This window comes from Anas acuta, chromosome 3 (genome assembly GCF_963932015.1).
Source record: "Anas acuta chromosome 3, bAnaAcu1.1, whole genome shotgun sequence".
NCBI classification, from domain to species: domain Eukaryota; kingdom Metazoa; phylum Chordata; class Aves; order Anseriformes; family Anatidae; genus Anas; species Anas acuta.
In genome coordinates, this window is record NC_088981.1 from 105,784,680 (window position 1) to 105,801,484 (window position 16,805).

At 37.8% G+C, this 16,805-nt stretch overlaps 1 long non-coding RNA gene across 1 annotated transcript in view; it reads left to right on the forward strand.

Annotated features, from left to right (window-relative positions):
* Window positions 1-15,997: 15,997 nt before the first annotated feature.
* Window positions 15,998-16,805, forward strand: part of LOC137853095 (uncharacterized) — a 57,757-nt gene continuing 56,949 nt past the window's right edge. Inside the window, exon 1 of the long non-coding RNA XR_011094237.1 lies at window positions 15,998-16,060. This is a non-coding gene — a long non-coding RNA (uncharacterized lncRNA). The remainder of the gene's footprint in view (window positions 16,061-16,805) is intronic.

Consider the following 16,805-nt stretch of genomic DNA (forward strand, 5'->3'; position numbering starts at 1 on the left):
GAAAAGTAAATGGTGAAAGTAGACTTTACTACAGAAAATACACAGAAAATGAAATATTTGTAGTAAACCAAGATCTTATTGGGCAGTTCTTATTTGCATTACAAAAGGCGTATCCCTAAAGCTGTCCATCATTGCACAGAAGGATTGATGTTCTTTCTTGTCTAGCCAAAGATCCTGCTTGTTACCACTGTGTGCTAAGTTACTGAAGAATAAAAATCACAGGGAAGTTACAGTTCTGAGGTACAGAGAGCTGCAAGGCGTGCGTCAAGTGGTATGTATGTAGTCTGAACAAAATTTGGCAGGTGGCTTTCTGAAGTGGTGTGATGGCATTTTGTGTGACAGGAGCAAGACTTGCAAATTGTGAAATATATTTGGTTGTATTTTCGTTGGCTTCTTAAGATGAAGGAGCTATTTTATTTTCTGGACTGCACAGGTATTTGTGATGCTGTCTTTTCCCTGCACTGAACCTGAAAAATAAGGTGTGGATCACTGAACGGTGACCAGTAAGTGTTATAAGGATGAACTTGCAAGGAGCTAATCTGGGACATCCTACCCTTCAGTTATGATACAGAGGATGTAGATTGCTTGGTGTATGGAGCATCTCCTTTGCCATGAGGTAACAGAGCAAGACCAGTATGGGAGCAAAATCACCACAGTAGCATATGTGCCATATATCCATGCCCTACAGTAGTTTGTTTGTGTACCCACAGCCTGTGCATTCTTGGGCCCCAGCCAACTTCTGTACCAAGAACATTTGGAGTTGAACTTCTGTTCCAGTGCAACAAACCCAGATCCTCAACTGGCACAAATTTCTACAACGCTTTTTGAATTCAGTTTTGCCACTGGAAGATTTGGTCTGAATATGTAGACTTAATATATCAAAGCAATATATTCTCAAATATTCTCATATTCTCAAAGGAAACTTGAGAACCGCAATCGTTCCATAAATAGAATGTTTATTCTATTCTGCCCTTCCCTGCTCTTCCCTGCCCTTCCCGGAGGACAACTGATCCAAATCCTCCACTCAAATAAAGGGCAAATTCTATGTGAGATCGGGGTGCTCAGAGTCATATCCGGCCAAGTTTTGAATGTCCTCAAGGATCGAGATTCGATAGCCAGACAACACGTTCCAATTTTTGACTGCTATGAGCATTTTTCTAATATCTCTTTGGAATGTTTCTTGTTGCTGTTTCAGTCCATTGCCTCCCATCTTTCTTGTGTTTAACCTCGGAGAAGCGTCTGGCTCCACCTTTTCTGTAACCTCCCATTATGTAGTTGAAGACAGCAATTACTTCTCCTTTCTTGAGACTGAAACCAGTCCTGTCCTGTATTGTTGTGTTATCCAAGCATTTAGAGTATAATAAAGGTGTCAAATACTCAAGTCTGTTTGGAAATTGAGCACAAAATCCCATTCTGAAAGCCTCTTTTTTTTTTTTTCAGTGGGCGATCCTTTTGAATTCGGTGATAAACGTCTGATTAATGTCAATGGAGATAGGATCTGGCCCCATACATTTCAGAAACGCTTCCATATGCTGTAGTGTTTGCTGTGGGTGGGTTTATCTTTTCTTTCTCTCTCTCTCTCTTTTTTTTTTTCCTTCTCTTTATAAGTTTCAGGGGTTAATAGGTTTGTTTTCACATTGTTGATGTAGGGAGCAAGTTGTCAAGGGCAAACGTTTCTGTAAACAAAAATCTCGGATGTAGGATGTTATTAAATTGCAATTGTTAAATAGGAGTTTTAGATTCTTTTATATTTACAAGAAATAAAAAGAAAAGGAGAGGTGTCATAAGATAGCTTTGGAAAAGAAGAGATAAACAATGCATTTGATAATATTTTCAGAAAAATCATTACCTACAAGAGTACATAGAGAAGTACACAGAGACATGGTAACAACAGGAACAAAAGATCCTGCTTCATGCATATCTAGAGTGGAGAGTCCATAAGGACTGTCAAGTATTGAATGGAGAAACTATTCCATTTGGTGTGTTTTTTGTTGGTTTGGTTTCTGTTTTTCATAGACATACCTAGCTTGCATAAAAATGCATACATATCTGGAGAAGCTGTTAGAAGATTTGGCAAGTGCCTAATAACTGCTTATTAAAAGAGGGTATTGCCTATTCCTGAAGGGAAAACCGAATTAGATTAATCACAATCTTATCTGATCGCTATAAAAACTCCCAAGTTCTTTTTCACACAAGACAGAATCTGCTGATAGAATCAAATGGTTTTGTCTCAAATCACATTCCTGAGGACAATCTCTTTCCACTTTTTTTTTTTTTTTTTTTCCTAAAAATACCACTAAAAACACAAGGGACTTCAAACATCAAAATTAAATGATTCCCCCATAAACCAGTATAAGTAAAACACCAGCGGGAGAGCTTAAAAAGGTGAAATGTGTTAATGATGTCATTACCACCAGGTCACCTGTTACCATGAGTGCAAAGGAAAGTGCATTTCTCAACCCCCAAGCTGCTGTTATAGCAACTTATCACCAGCTCTTGGCAGAACTTCTTGGGTTTTCATGATGTGTATAATTTGCACAGGTCACATTTGCTCCTGGTAAATATGCTGATAAACCAAGCTAGAAAAAAAATGACTTTAAAAGGATCCCATTCTGAGTTTCCTGACTGGTAGCTACTTTAAATCAGAAGATTAATTTTATTTAAAGCTTTAAGGTTGGGATCATGAATTTAACTACTTTTTAATGTAGCATATTGTTTATCACACTCTTGGCGATTGCTTCATGATTTATACCTGGCTTCCTTCCTCTTCCTTGCCTCCTTTTCTCCTTTCCTTTTCCCCTTTCTCCTTTATGCTAGAAATGGGGGTTTTCTCTCAGGACCCCAAGGCTATCAAAAGGGCGTCACATCACCCCTGTAAAGTAAGGAGAGAATTCGGTAGAAGCATGAGATATGCAACGCTTCCAGAAGGTTCACAGAAAAATATTGGCCAGGCTGACTGTAGGGCCAGCACAGTGGGCTTTGCCATAGCTCTTCTGGCTAGTGATGTAGCACCAATACACAGGGTGGCAGCTTGCCCCAGCAGCCTGCCTGAATCCTGAGCCCTCATCTGTGCCCAGACAAGCTTGCTCTTCTTCTGGGCTACCTAAACACAGGCTAGTTTTTGCTTTCTGCTTGTACTGACCCTGCAAGGAGGCTTGGCCCCAGGGAAATGGGCATTTTGGGGTTAGGTTGTGTGTGCAGCTTTGTGCTTCTGCTGGCCAGATCCTTCCCTCAATTAAATTAGGTATATGTGTATCTGAGCAACAGTCAACACAAAGAAGATAAAATGAATTCTCAATCTGTGAGCTAGGAAAAGCCCTTGTATACGTGCTCTATGCATACATTAAAATGTATGCTATACATACATGTCAGTTCATGAACCCTGCTAAATAAGGCCAAGTCTGTATTTAAACCGAGTAAGTAACAAGACTGGCCAGTTGGTCCTTCGAAGAAAAAGCAAGCAAACAAGTGTATTTTGTTTCCTGTATTTATGACCATTGTGTGACACTCCTAAACAATGCAAAACTAGAAAATTAAACATGTCCACAAAATAAGTCAATTAATAGCCAGTATTTTTAAACACCCTGGTGAAATGGATGGGTGTGTAGCATGCATCAGACATAACTGAATTAGACCTATTTGTTACTCATCTCTGAACTGTTGAATTAAATTTAATTTGCATAATCATTGTTAGGCTTCATGTATATTATTACAGCTGCTCAGTTTGTGACCTATACCATTTCCCATGATATAGATTTTCCATCCGATATTGCTTTGATAAATTTAAATATTTTAATTTTACAGTAAAATAAGATTATTTATTTTTCATATTCATGCTCCCAATTTTCCAACCTCATTTATCTGCTTTAAATGTTTACTGCTTTCTGTGTTATGCTGCATTTATTTAGGCAGATGAACTGTATTCTGTTATTTGTCTGAAACAGGTGAGTTCGTAGTCATGTGAATTGCTACATTAATCATTACACTATTATGTCTAGAAAAACAGTGTCTAACATCTAAATACAGTCTAGTCTAATGTTAGAGGTAGCATGAATCATGTTTTTGATTTCTTTTAGTTGCATCTTTTAATCTACAGGCATTACAAGCATGGCACATTAAGCACCTCGCTGCTTAGCTTCCTTTCTCCTTATGTCACCAGCAGAGAGAGACAGGTTCATCCCAAAGGACAGATCAGAGCATATATTGGGCTTTTACTGGAATGAGACTGTACATTGCTCTGTATCACGGAAGAAAAGTGATTGAAATGTGAAAGAGGCAGTTACGGGAACTATGTTAAGGACTTCTTTATTGCTGTTGGGTACCATCAATGAGTAATTTGACCTGTAGCTGATGTTACTTAACAAATTAAATTTAAAGCAATGCTTTGAGTTGCAGGTTAATAGATGTATTTATTGCAATAAAATAGTGTATGGATGGATGTAGAAGTATGTATGAAGTATACAGTTAATTTAATTGGCATATTTCATTTGCAGTTAAATAAAATATTTCAATGGCAGCCACACTTGTTTGTTTCTTAATACTGTCAAAATTAACTATGTAGTGTTTTAGCATTCCAAAAGTTTCCCTTCCTCATAGAACAAAGCAGCATATATATTTTACATGTCAGAATATTATTTGGATTGATACTGTTAGAATCCAAATACGTTTTTTTTTGTTGTTGTTGTTTTTGTTTTGTGCAATATGTGGATCTTTTACTTTTTGGCATAACCTTGTTTCAGCATTATGACATAGGTTTAATAATAACAATGTTGTAAGTAATATTGTATTAAATTTAATTTTATATGTAATTGCTATTGCAATTAATTATGTAGGAAATGGGGGAACTATCCATTATAATCAGAGTTTGGTAGTGGCAAGTACTCATCAAATAATTTTTAATGACTTATATAATTTCTTTCTTTTAAACTCTTCAAATCTTAAATAACCTTGAAATATTGTTATGAATTTGCTTTTTAGTAACTGCTAGTCAAGGATCCTTCCTGAAGAAATTCCTTTTGTCTTCTAAAATTAGATCACATTGGTCACTTTTTTTATACAATTTTTTCAGCCACGTTTTTAAAGGAACAGTGTAAAAGAAGGGAAATTCTGTATTCAAAGAGTAAAGATTTGGAGATCAAGTATCTTCGATATTCATATCCTTGGCATTACATGCCTGTGGGGGTTAGTAGCAGTTGAGGACAGGACTGGAGAAAGTCAGTTATTTAAACATAGATGTCACAGCACATAAATCTAAAATCTACAGTTTCCTAACACCAAATTATTTGGATAAATGTTTGTCCTGTGAAACTGAAGGGTGTTTAAACACCTGTACAGGGTCTGTGAATGCGGTCCTAAAGGACAAGGAATAGAACAGCATAGTATGCAATGCAATGGAACAGAATGGAACGGAACGGAACAAGACAGAACGGGACAGAACAGAACAGAACAGAACAGAACAGAACAGAACAGAACAGAACAGAACAGAACAGAACAGAATAGTTCAATTGGAAGGGGTCTTCAAAGATTATCCAGTCCAACTGCCTAACCACTCCAGGACTAACCAAAAGTTAAAGAATGTTATTAAGGGCATTATCCAAATGCTGCTTGAACAATGACAGGCATCAACCACCTCATAGGAAGCCCATTCCAGTGTTTGGCCAACCTCATGGTAAATAATTTTTTTCCTAATGTCCAGTCTAAACTAAACCTTCCTGGCACAGCTTTGTGCCAGCTTTGTATGCAGGTTTTAGATTGCTAAAGTAGCTGCTAAACAGAGAACAACACAGAACTGCAAACAGCCTTTAATAAATAAGCCTTTCCCTGAAAGCTGCAATGCTTTATTTATTTATTCATTTATTCTTCATTTGTTTATTTTAGGAAAAGTTTAGAAGTACATGCTTTATATTCCTCCATCCTAAGAAATTGGGAATGTTAGGTTTCTCCCTTTAGGACTGCATGAGCTTTTAAGTAAGGATTAGAAAATTCTTATTTAATAAATAAATAAATAAATAAACAACAACAACAATAACAACGACGAAAGACAAAAATCTAACAGAAATGCATTTTTTTCTGTTTTATCTAGAAACCTGCTCATGAAAAGTATACTGTAAACTGTTTCTGAGGGCTTTTTGTTTCACATATTTTCCTACAAGCATTAGTTTTGGTCAGGGTTCCCAGGCACCACTCCTGAGTCACATCCTCAATATTTATAATTAGAATTGTAGCTTTTCTCTAAAAGCTCTACTTCAGGCCAAAAGAGCCTGGGTAGAACGTCATGTGCTTCAGCTCCAATGTGTTATTTGTTCAGTATGTACATATAAGGATTTATTGCATGAGTGGAATAGGAACGTAGGTATACAAAATAGCATTGGAAATATAGTGTTGTGAATCTATACAAACCTTTCTTCCTTCAGGCTTACATTAATGTTGCTAACGAAGCTATGTAATGGTGTAATATGCTACAGTATTTAACTTTTAAATATTTATATGATGTTTTGATTTATGACTTCTGGTCTTGCTTTTTTGCCTCTCTCAGATAAGTAACCATGCACGAGGCAAGGGGGATTCATCTGACCATATAGATACCAACTCTTTTCTGCCAATAAAGAAAACACATTTTTAGCACTCAATTAATTTAATCTTTAAATAATTATTTGAAATAATACAAATTAATCTCGCCCTAGAGGTACCCATTTTTTCTTTATTGACTATAGTGGAGCCTTGGATGACCAGATACATATACCAACACTGTAGATATCTAACATGGGGTTCACCATAAAAGACCTAGATCTAAATGTGTTTGTACAGATTCCTAACTGAAAGCTTGATGTCTAGGTCCTGTTTAGGTCAATGGAGTCTGGAGAGTGATTCAGCATAGATGTCTATTTCAGGATGAACTGAATTAGTTCTCTAGTGCACAGGTAAACACCTATGTATTAACAACTAATTTCAAGAGTCCCACTACTTGTGTCTTCAACAAATTTCTTTCACTCATTTGAAGGTTTTTCTTGAATTAGTCAAGTGATCTTAAATCCCATTCCATCTAGGTTGTCTTTTCTACAGCATTCAAGCAAGAAAAATGATATTTTGCTTTGGTTTTCTATAATAATATCTCCATAACTTATGTACCTTTATATTTCTTTTATCTTTTCACATATCCTGCTTATTATCAATGTATAGCAGTACTCATCATTGCCAGAAAATTGTCTGCGTTACTGATAAAATTTCCTCAGGTTACTGTATTGCATGGTGAGCAGGACCTTATTTTCTCCTTCTTAGAACCTACACAAAGCTCAATTACAAGGCATGCTGATGTATTTTAGATGTTGATATACTGACAACATTTTAAGTTAAATGAAATGATAGCACAACTCACATGCTTTTCATAGAAGAACAAAAAGTAAAGCAACAGAAGAAAAACAGAGCAGATGAGTGTTTAGAAAAATCACTATTAACTTCTGCAGCTAGATCTGTTATATGACTTCTTATAGTTCTAACTTTACCAGAGATTACCTTCACCTTTACCTTCAATTGTTTCTACAATCTTACTTCAGTAGTCCTTATAGACCTATTTTTCTGTTCCTTTTAAAAAATTACTTCTTTTCACAGCTCCTGTGGTCTTTGATAACTGTTTCGTATTAATCCCTTCTCAATACCATGTCAATCCAACTTTTGATTCAAACACTTAAATTAGTCTTTTTTTTTTTTTTTTATTTGCAGTCTTGTTCACCCTTACTAATAGTTATCTTATGTTTTAATGTAATTTTGTTATTTAAGTATAAAACACAGGGTCCCATTCTATGACCTGTTGAACTCTTGATGAATGGCTGTAACTGCTGACCTCAGCAGAAAAGTATAAAGCATGAACCCAAGACATGGAATGATGACTAAATAAAAATTCTAAGTATACCAAGTTACATTGCATTGTATTTTATATTCTTTCACTCTTTGGAGTTCTGAAGTTCTCACCGGCATTTGTTTGTGAAAGGGCATTTTATGAAAATGCAAGCATGTAATTAGAATAGAACAGATAGAATAAAGCATAACAAATTAGTATTGTTTCACTTTTGTCAGAGGTAGAAGGGCTTTTAAAGAATAAATTTTGTTCTTCTGGAGCAACTTAAGGATACCGATTCAATCTTAACCAAGGAGCAGTTGAGTTACTCATGAACTTTATATCTTTGTATCTTTCTTTTCTGCTGCTGGTGTTGACAATATGTAGTGCTTGGATGCTTAAGTTATATAAGCACCAGTGAAAATAAACAGCAATTATAAGTGGTCAAGAATAAGACATTTGGCTATTGATCCTCTTGATTATATATTTATTTTTTATGTAATTATTTTCATCTCTTCTTTAAAAAAAAAAAAAAAGAAGAAAAAAAGAATAGCAATAAAACAAAACAGATCTTGGACACCTAGTGTTTTTCTTAGCAGAATTCTTTAATCTTGAATCTTCTGGAATCAGTCTAGTAGCAAGCATCTATAATGTGTGTGTTATCACCTTTTTCTCTCATCACTTCTTAAACTTTGGGGATCTTGGTTCTAGAAGTACCAAATAAAATTCAGACCATATATTAACAGGCATAAAGAAACAGAGATTAAATGATCACAGATAGTTAAGAGAAAAGATTAGCTGCTGCTAATGACTGATTTAGCAGTCACTTGGTCTTATTTAATGTGGTATCCACAATGAAGCCTACTTTTTGTGAGAAATTTTAGCTAATGTCCACATTAAACCCCAAACCTGCATGATGGTTCAGAGTGTATTTAAATTTTACACCAGAATAGGCGTTCCTAGACCTGCTTGTATATTATTGTATATAAACACGTTGCCAACAACATCCAACCATATGTATTTTAATGTATATGCAGCTGACCACTTTACTATGCTGGAGATGAGATGAGTGCAGCTTGGGAGTCCCAGCCAAGAACATTTAAGCTCATTTCAGAAGAAAAGTCCATGATTTTTCTCCCATTGACTAGGTAATAATGACCCCCCAAAAATTTTACCTTGCATTTACTGTTCATTTGTTCCAGTTGCCCAGAAAACAGACCTGATATAGCGTAGCACCTTGGGAGCCAATGGCATTAGGACAGATTATGCCAGTTGAGGAGCTGGAGTTGAAATAAATTGAGAAACCTGATTACAACTGTGCCATTGTACATGCAGAAAAGTATTTGAAGTCCTTCAATGTTTTGTCATGACCACATGTAGATATGATTTTTAATGCCTTAAACCCCCTTAATCAAGATTTTAGTTTTAAAAATTGTTATTAAACATCTTTGCCCAAAGTATATTTGATATACCACAAATGTCGCCTACATCTCAGCAAATATGCACTGTGATTAAAGGGAATAATCTCTCAAGAGAGGTTTATAATCATTTTAATTACCCTGGACTTAATAAAAGGAGTTAAGGGATTTAATAAAAGGGCATTAAGAGATTGCCAAAGGGTTAAATATATATATTTTTATAAGAAAAATTGCAAAGCTTCTGTGGCTTTGAGGTGGGAAGGTGGGAAGTCTTAGTGGGAAAAGAGGAGGAGGTGAGCAAAAGTCAAGATGAGGATTAGTGTCAATTAAGCTTCCCTTTGAACCTCCTAACTTGCATATGTAGAACCTGACACAGATGAAAATATTTGCAATTTCCTGGGCCACACTGGGCCAGAGAGATTGGTACAGCTCTCTGACCTCCAGGAAACTGCAAGGGAGTGAAGAAAAAATACAAAAACATCCAATTTCTTCTAGGTCTGTGGTAAGATATTTCAGAGCTAGTTCAGAGGAGAAGATCTGGATTAAATGAGAGTCAGTAGACTCTCAAACAGTTTGTTTGTTTTTGATCTACCTTAGATCAAAACTAAACAAATTCTCTGCCCTATTCCTCATCCTCTGCTCTTAAGTTTCAGGTTAGCACAGAATTTAGTTTATTTCTAGTCTTTTGGAATATAATAGTAGTAATTAGAGATGAGAAGATAAAAGACCAACAATCTTCAGACAGGAAATTCTATAGCACTTACAAAACAAGCCAAAATCCAATACACAAACACCTACAACGTTGCCTCACATCATCCTTACACTGAATCAAACACAAAGCTGTATCCAGAGAGGTAAGATGGAGATCCAAATGTGGATACATGAACGTAAATCAGTACAAGTTTTCTTGAAGGTTTTGTTGGCTGTAAGTAAAATGACTTGCTTAGGTTTTCCAGTTCGGGTTAACACACATTTCATGCATTTTCCATTTCCAAACACTACAGTCTTTCAATGCTGGGCTGAATCCTTTCTCCTAGTTGTGGGTGTTCCTATAAGCCTCAGGGGTAGACATTCTGCAGAAGCAGACACAGAGAAGTGCCTTGGGGCTTATAATGCTTATTTTCTTCTGTACACCAGAAAAGGAATAAGATAGAAACAGACACCTTGGATAATTTTATATGACCATATATAATATGCCTCTTCTTATAACCCTTTCCCCTTCCCTCTGTCCCCAGAGACCACCCCTCTGGTATGCAGAGAAACCTGGTGCTGAAGTTAGCATTCAGAAATGAAATTTAAACATGAGAGAAGGCAAGAAAAGCAAATCTGTACCCCCCTTTATCGTTCAAAATACCAAGAAATCTTCAGATAAATGGGGCAGCACAACATTGTTTAAAAAATCAAGGCTAACAGCTGTTCATACATATATGTGCACGCTTTTTCTTTTTTCTTTTCTTTTCTTTTCTTTTCTTTCTTTTCTTTTCTTTTCTTTTCTTTTCTTTTCTTTTCTTTTCTTTTCTTTTCTTTTCTTTTCTTTTCTTTTCTTTTCTTTTCTTTTCTTTTCTTTTCTTTTCTTTTCTTTTCTTTTCTTTTCTTTTCTCCTCTTTCTTAATGAAATGGAGTAGCAGAAGAACTTCAATATTTTAGGTAATTGGTATACTTAATCAGGTATTATAGGAGAAACTATCTAAATATGAATTTTGAGCAGGTCAGTGCAGCCACACTACCTTTGTTCTGAATTCTACACAGTTGTAATTCAAACAAACATTACTGCGCAAAATACATGTATTATTCTGTTAATGAATGAAACCTAGTCATTTTTGATGCTGCTGTTGAAAAAAAAAAAAAAAAAAAAAAAAAAAAGATTGATTCACTGCAGAGCAATTCAAGAGGGTTGTTTCTGCTCTTGGAAGAAACAAGAAAACAAACATTTAAGTAAATAAATCCCTAGACAACTAACCTGCAAAACAATTACTATTATTAATATTTTACACTGGGAGCTTCTCATAAATAGTAAAGTCAACTTATTATTATTTTTTTCTTTCTCTTTTATTCTTTCAGCTAGAAGCTTAAGGTCTTTACAGTGGAAATATAGCATATGGATTGTAAGCTTCCTGAAGAAAAAGCTGTGTCTTTTATTTTTTTTTTACTGTGGTCAGCTGTCAGCTCCAGTAAGTTGCTGTGTCTCTAAAAAGTTCTCCAGGTCTACATTGAAAAAACTCATAAATATCCAGCAATGTCTTTACATGGACACAATGAAGACTTTCAATGGGGTTTGTGCATCATGTTCCATTTTAGCTAACCCAGGTAACGTTGTCTCTCTGAGCTGCTAGCTGAAACTGGGGCTGGGGCTCAGCGGTGGCTGATGCCCACCTAACTGTTGGCTGACGTGGTTCCACCCTCCCTGGCAGGCAAGACTTAGATTAGTTTAAATTGCTGTGCAACCGCAGCTTAAATTATCTAACCTGGGTTAGGTAACCCAAGTTAAGAACACACCTTTCTTTGTGGTATGTTTCAGCATGACTTTCATGTTGGTTTTATGTTTCCCACTAAAACAGAGATTGGTACAGAAAGTGAATGTATTCAGAGAAACATTACTGAGCTCCACCAGAGATTTAGCCTTTGGCTACAACAGGCACAGCCCTAAGTCCTGAGAAAATTCCATATACTCCCTGTGACTCATTTCTGCATACCTTGCTCAGGCAAAGCTTCCACTTAACTTAATAGGATATTTTTAAAAAGGGCCAGACTGGCAGTTACACAGGATATAGCTGTCAGATTGTCAGATCAAAAAAAGTTAGTTGGCTTTTTGGGGAGGGGTGGGAGGAGCTGCACAGTATTTTCATAGCACAAGCAGTAGAAAATGCCCCTTTTAACAATATCTTTTTTTTTTTTTTTTAATGTGTGTGTAAAAATGCATGGGCCTTATTTTTAAGGTTTTTCATCATTCTGGTCCAGCTCATGCTATATGTTAAATACATAGGCAGTACTATGAACTAAAATTTTATTTCATTACAGTTAAGCACATGTGTAAATGATTTGCTGGATTGAGGCCAGAACGCTTGCTGAATCAAACTGAAATACAGCAATGTCTGTTCCTCCCCCTTAAACAAACAAGCAGTAAATGAAATACAATAAAATAACATTCCCAGAGAAATCTTGTGCTAAAGAAAGAACTGCTGCATTGCTCTATTAGTAATTTGTCTAATGTTCAGTATCTGCATTGTTCTTACAGGTGTAATGCAGTAGTAATTGGGTAAGCCTTACAATTTTATCCTCATGTTATATTGGGCATACGTTTGTAGATGAAGAAAGTAAAATGAAAATAATGTAGTAAAATGAAAATAACATGAAAACAAAAGCAGGAAATGTCATTCCAAATTGCTTGACTTAATAAACTAAGTAATGATACTGCAGTAATTACAGCACCAGTAGAACCTTGAAAAACTCTGGAATCACTTCCCTCAATGCATGGGGGTCCATCCCAGAACTTGGGCAGTGAGACACACTTCACAGAGCTACAGATGCTCATCAAGGTTATTGATTTAATGCCTATTTCTGGTATGAATGGCAAAATGAGAATAATGAGAATAATGCTAGTTATTAGATATTCTGTGTTAATTTTTCAAGCATGCTGAAACATATTCCATCTGTTTTCTATTCTAACTACAGCCAATCCATTATATTTTGATTTTTATTGTACTTTGTTACTAGGAGCATTATGTGCAATGTATTGACAAATAAACCAGAGTAAAAGATTACAAAGACTGAAAAAGGAGGAGTAACAATTGGACAACAGCAAAAGTCCTACCAAGTACCTGTGAATTGTGAACAATAAGAGCATGTAAAACAGCAGGAATCTCTTTTCATTTCATTCAGTTGTAAATCAGGACGTAAACCACAGTGAGTTATTCCTCTGAGGAGGGCACTTTTACTATTTTTTGTCACCTAAATATGCAATGCAGTGCAGGGCTTACCAAACTTCCTTACATGTATATCCCCATTCCCAAACAGAACAGTACTTTTAAAGCTTTAGGCCTTCAGTAAATCCATGATATTTGACTAGTTGCAGTGGAGTTATGAGTCCTCTTCCACATTCAGGCTTCCTTGGTATTTCAGAATGCTAAAAGCTCTGCAGAGCCTTCTACTCCTCCGCTGAAGTAGGCAGCGAAGGCAGAAGGATTGAGTGATTTGTGCAGTGCTATTGAAGACAAAGGTTTTGTGGCTTCAAAGTAGATGCTGTTGATTCCCAGACTTTCTCTCCACCTCTCCTGCTGTCTTTCATCACCAATTTTCTTACAAAGAAATTAATTAACTTAAAGTAGGGCTTAATCATGCCTTCTTCAGACAGTGACCCACCTTGTACATATTCAGGAATGCCTGACTTTGTTTGCTCTGAACTTCCTAATCCTATTTCTTTCTTCTTTTGCTTTGCAATGTTATAATTGTACTATAAGCAACTAGAGCTGGGGAAATTAAGAACCAGTGATTAGAAAATTCAATACAGAATGACAAACTGAGCTTGACCCAGTTTCTCCTGAAGCCTACTGATTTAGCATTTGGATCTGACAGATTATCTATGAGCTAGTAAGAGGCCCAGGGCACAGACATTAGCAGTGGCCTGTGATTGTCCCCACTGTTACATGATCAACACGCTTTCTGGCAGGGCTTTGACTCAACTAGCGTTTCCACAGCTGTGTTCAGGCACAGCTGGGGATTAGCAGCAGCCAGGGAGCACTCCCAACAAGCAATCTGGATGTGGCCACCCTGTGCTGGAACGTGTGGGACTTAGTTTTATCAATGCAAACAGCCAGGAGCAACCATATATGATGTACCACACCATGACAATTTGACTTAGGTCCAGAGACAGCCTATTGAAATTATTGTAATAAATATAACCATTAATTTTTCATGTCCAAGTGGAAAAAAAAGGTCTCTCAACTTCAGTCTTTCAATTACTTCTATAATAATCAGACCCAATTAATTCTAGATTTCTTCTAACAAAGCTTTTGTCTTTATGCCAACTAACTTAATTAATTGCAGCTCATATTCATGTGTGGTGCCCAGAAGAGTTTTTCCAAGGTCAAAGGATTTCTCCTGTTGTATTTGGCCATTTACAGGTCCCAGCTGACATACAGAGACAGGTAGGAAATCCAGCCTCCAGTTTTGCCTCTCAGCTTTGTCTCTCACCCCTACTTCAATACGGGACTCTATTTCTCATTCTCTTTGTTTCCTTTATGCAACAAGAATGTGGCCAGTCAAGGCTGTAAAAGCTGTAACATCTCACTTCCTTTCCTCCCTGCTTTTCAGAACTGCACCTCAGATGCAAAATGCACATATAGTCAATAGATTACTTGCTGACTGAAATGTGGTGACATATGTACGGTATCTCATAATTAGCACACTTTGCATACACTGAACTTCCTTTGGTTCAGAACATTTCTAAGAGCATTACTACATTTTATAAATCATGATCATAAGTATTCATTGCACATACATATTGAACTCAAAAGCTCTAGCTCTCTTTTGGATTTTCATAGGACTACATATGACATATTACCCATAGAGATGTCATGGTTGGCATTTGGGAGATTTTTCTTAATTACTTCCTCCCATGCCATAGGTTAGGCTCTTGTCATCTTGCATACATACACACACTTCTGAAGAAAAAGCGAAGACACTTCCATACAGTCCTTTCTTATCACACAAGGACATTTGTCCTTTATGACACACAATTCCTGTGTTGGCACTTGGTAAGTCAACATAATTATATGAGGTTACAGATTTCTGCTGGCTAACAGATTCCCAAGAGGTTTTGAGGAAAGCGTGAATCTTTCTATGCTGTGTAATAAGAATCAATTGCTCTTAAAAGTTGTATGAGAATCCACAGGAGTCTTGTACAAGAGACATCAGTCCCAATAGACTGATTTGGTATGAAGAAAGGGCTGTGTTTTATGAAACTGTACTTTCTGAAGATTTTGTGCCTGATACAGGACAGGAGACTCAAATATATTCCAGAAAAGTTCTGCTTATCTGTATGAACCTTCTAAAAAATCTAGGATTGCTGTCCAAATGGCTGCTGGGGTTTGTTATCTGTGTGCAACAACATAGGTGAAAGAGGAGCTTCTGACACCTGTTAAGGAACAGCTTCTCTGGGATACCATGGTTGGTAGGAAAAGACTTCAGTAAATTAATATTGGGCTTACTAGGAGAGGATGGTATTTTTATTTGCACACAGAGGCTGCTGCTGTATTTTTTCCAAGTTTATGACTGTGTCCACTCCTCTTGCAAAGATTTCCTTGTTTGTGCACAGCTGTAGGGGCCTTACAAGTGGGAGAAATTCTGCATGCTGCAAGTGCATGAGGGAGTCTGCCTTTGCTTTTTCAGGCTTCTGAGTGGGAAGCTCAAGACTGCTCAGTTACTTGTCAAGAGGGACTTGAGGAGTATTAAATCCAGCCCTTTTTTCGCTGCTTGTGGGAAGAAGGGTTACTTTTGATGGCAGAATCAGGCTGAAAGCACAGTTTGGGCATAAAACAGAGAGGGCTGTCCCCGTGGGGGCGGCCATGCCCAGAAGCCCCTCTGCCTCTGAGATTACTGAGGTAAATACCAAAACCCAGACTCTGCCACCCAGGTCTAAAATCATGACATGAGAGACAAAACTCCTTCAGAGCCCAACACATTTCCACTGAAATTGAACCCGTTACTTTAATGCTGTGCAACCCACCCCTTACTCCTACACTGGCCCCTCCGCCTCCGTGGCTAGTGAGGCACAACCAAAATGGAGGACCCTGTATGCCTGAACGTCCAGGTACCGAGGGGAGACGTGCCTGAAGTGGGGGAGTGTTTTATGCTCTTTTCCTTTTTTTTTTTTTTTTTTTTTGCCTTTTTTTTTTTCAGGGCATATTGTTTATCTGGGGGGTTAGGGGTGCTGGTATTGGGCCTTCTATCTCCATCAGGCCCTCTCCACGCAGGGCGCCCGCTGGATTTGCAGCCCATTGTTCGGCCACGGTTGCCACAGAAACGGGAGCAGCTGCTGGCTGACGGGCCTTGGCTGGCAGCCCCGGGCAGCTCGGCCGCCCCGGCCGGGCCCTGCGCCCCGCCAGCCGCTCACCCTCCCGCTGCCGGCGGTGGCACGCCAGACTGTGCGGGATAATGTTTACTAACATCGGCCACATGGCTCCCTCCGTACCGCTGCTCTGCCCAAAATGTGTCAGCCCTAGTGGATTGCCAGGCAGCCGGCCAACCCGTCTGCAACGTGCTGAAAAATCTGTCAGCGGGGGCTGCTGCCCGCAATCTCATGGGGGATCCTTCTTCCCCGGGGTTGAAGTGCGCTGCGCGCCCTCCTCGTGGGGCACTGTGGATTGTATACGTCTATAGACATGTATATATATGCATATGTGAATGTTTAGGGTGACTGACTGGGCCTGACCCCACAGCCTCAGCGGAACTTGTGGGGTGGCCGTCAGGGCAGCGTGCGGTGGTTTCCTTCCCAGCACAAAGGGCTCCCGTGAATGTTGTGCTTAACACTACTGATAATGCTGGTGGGGCTCGAG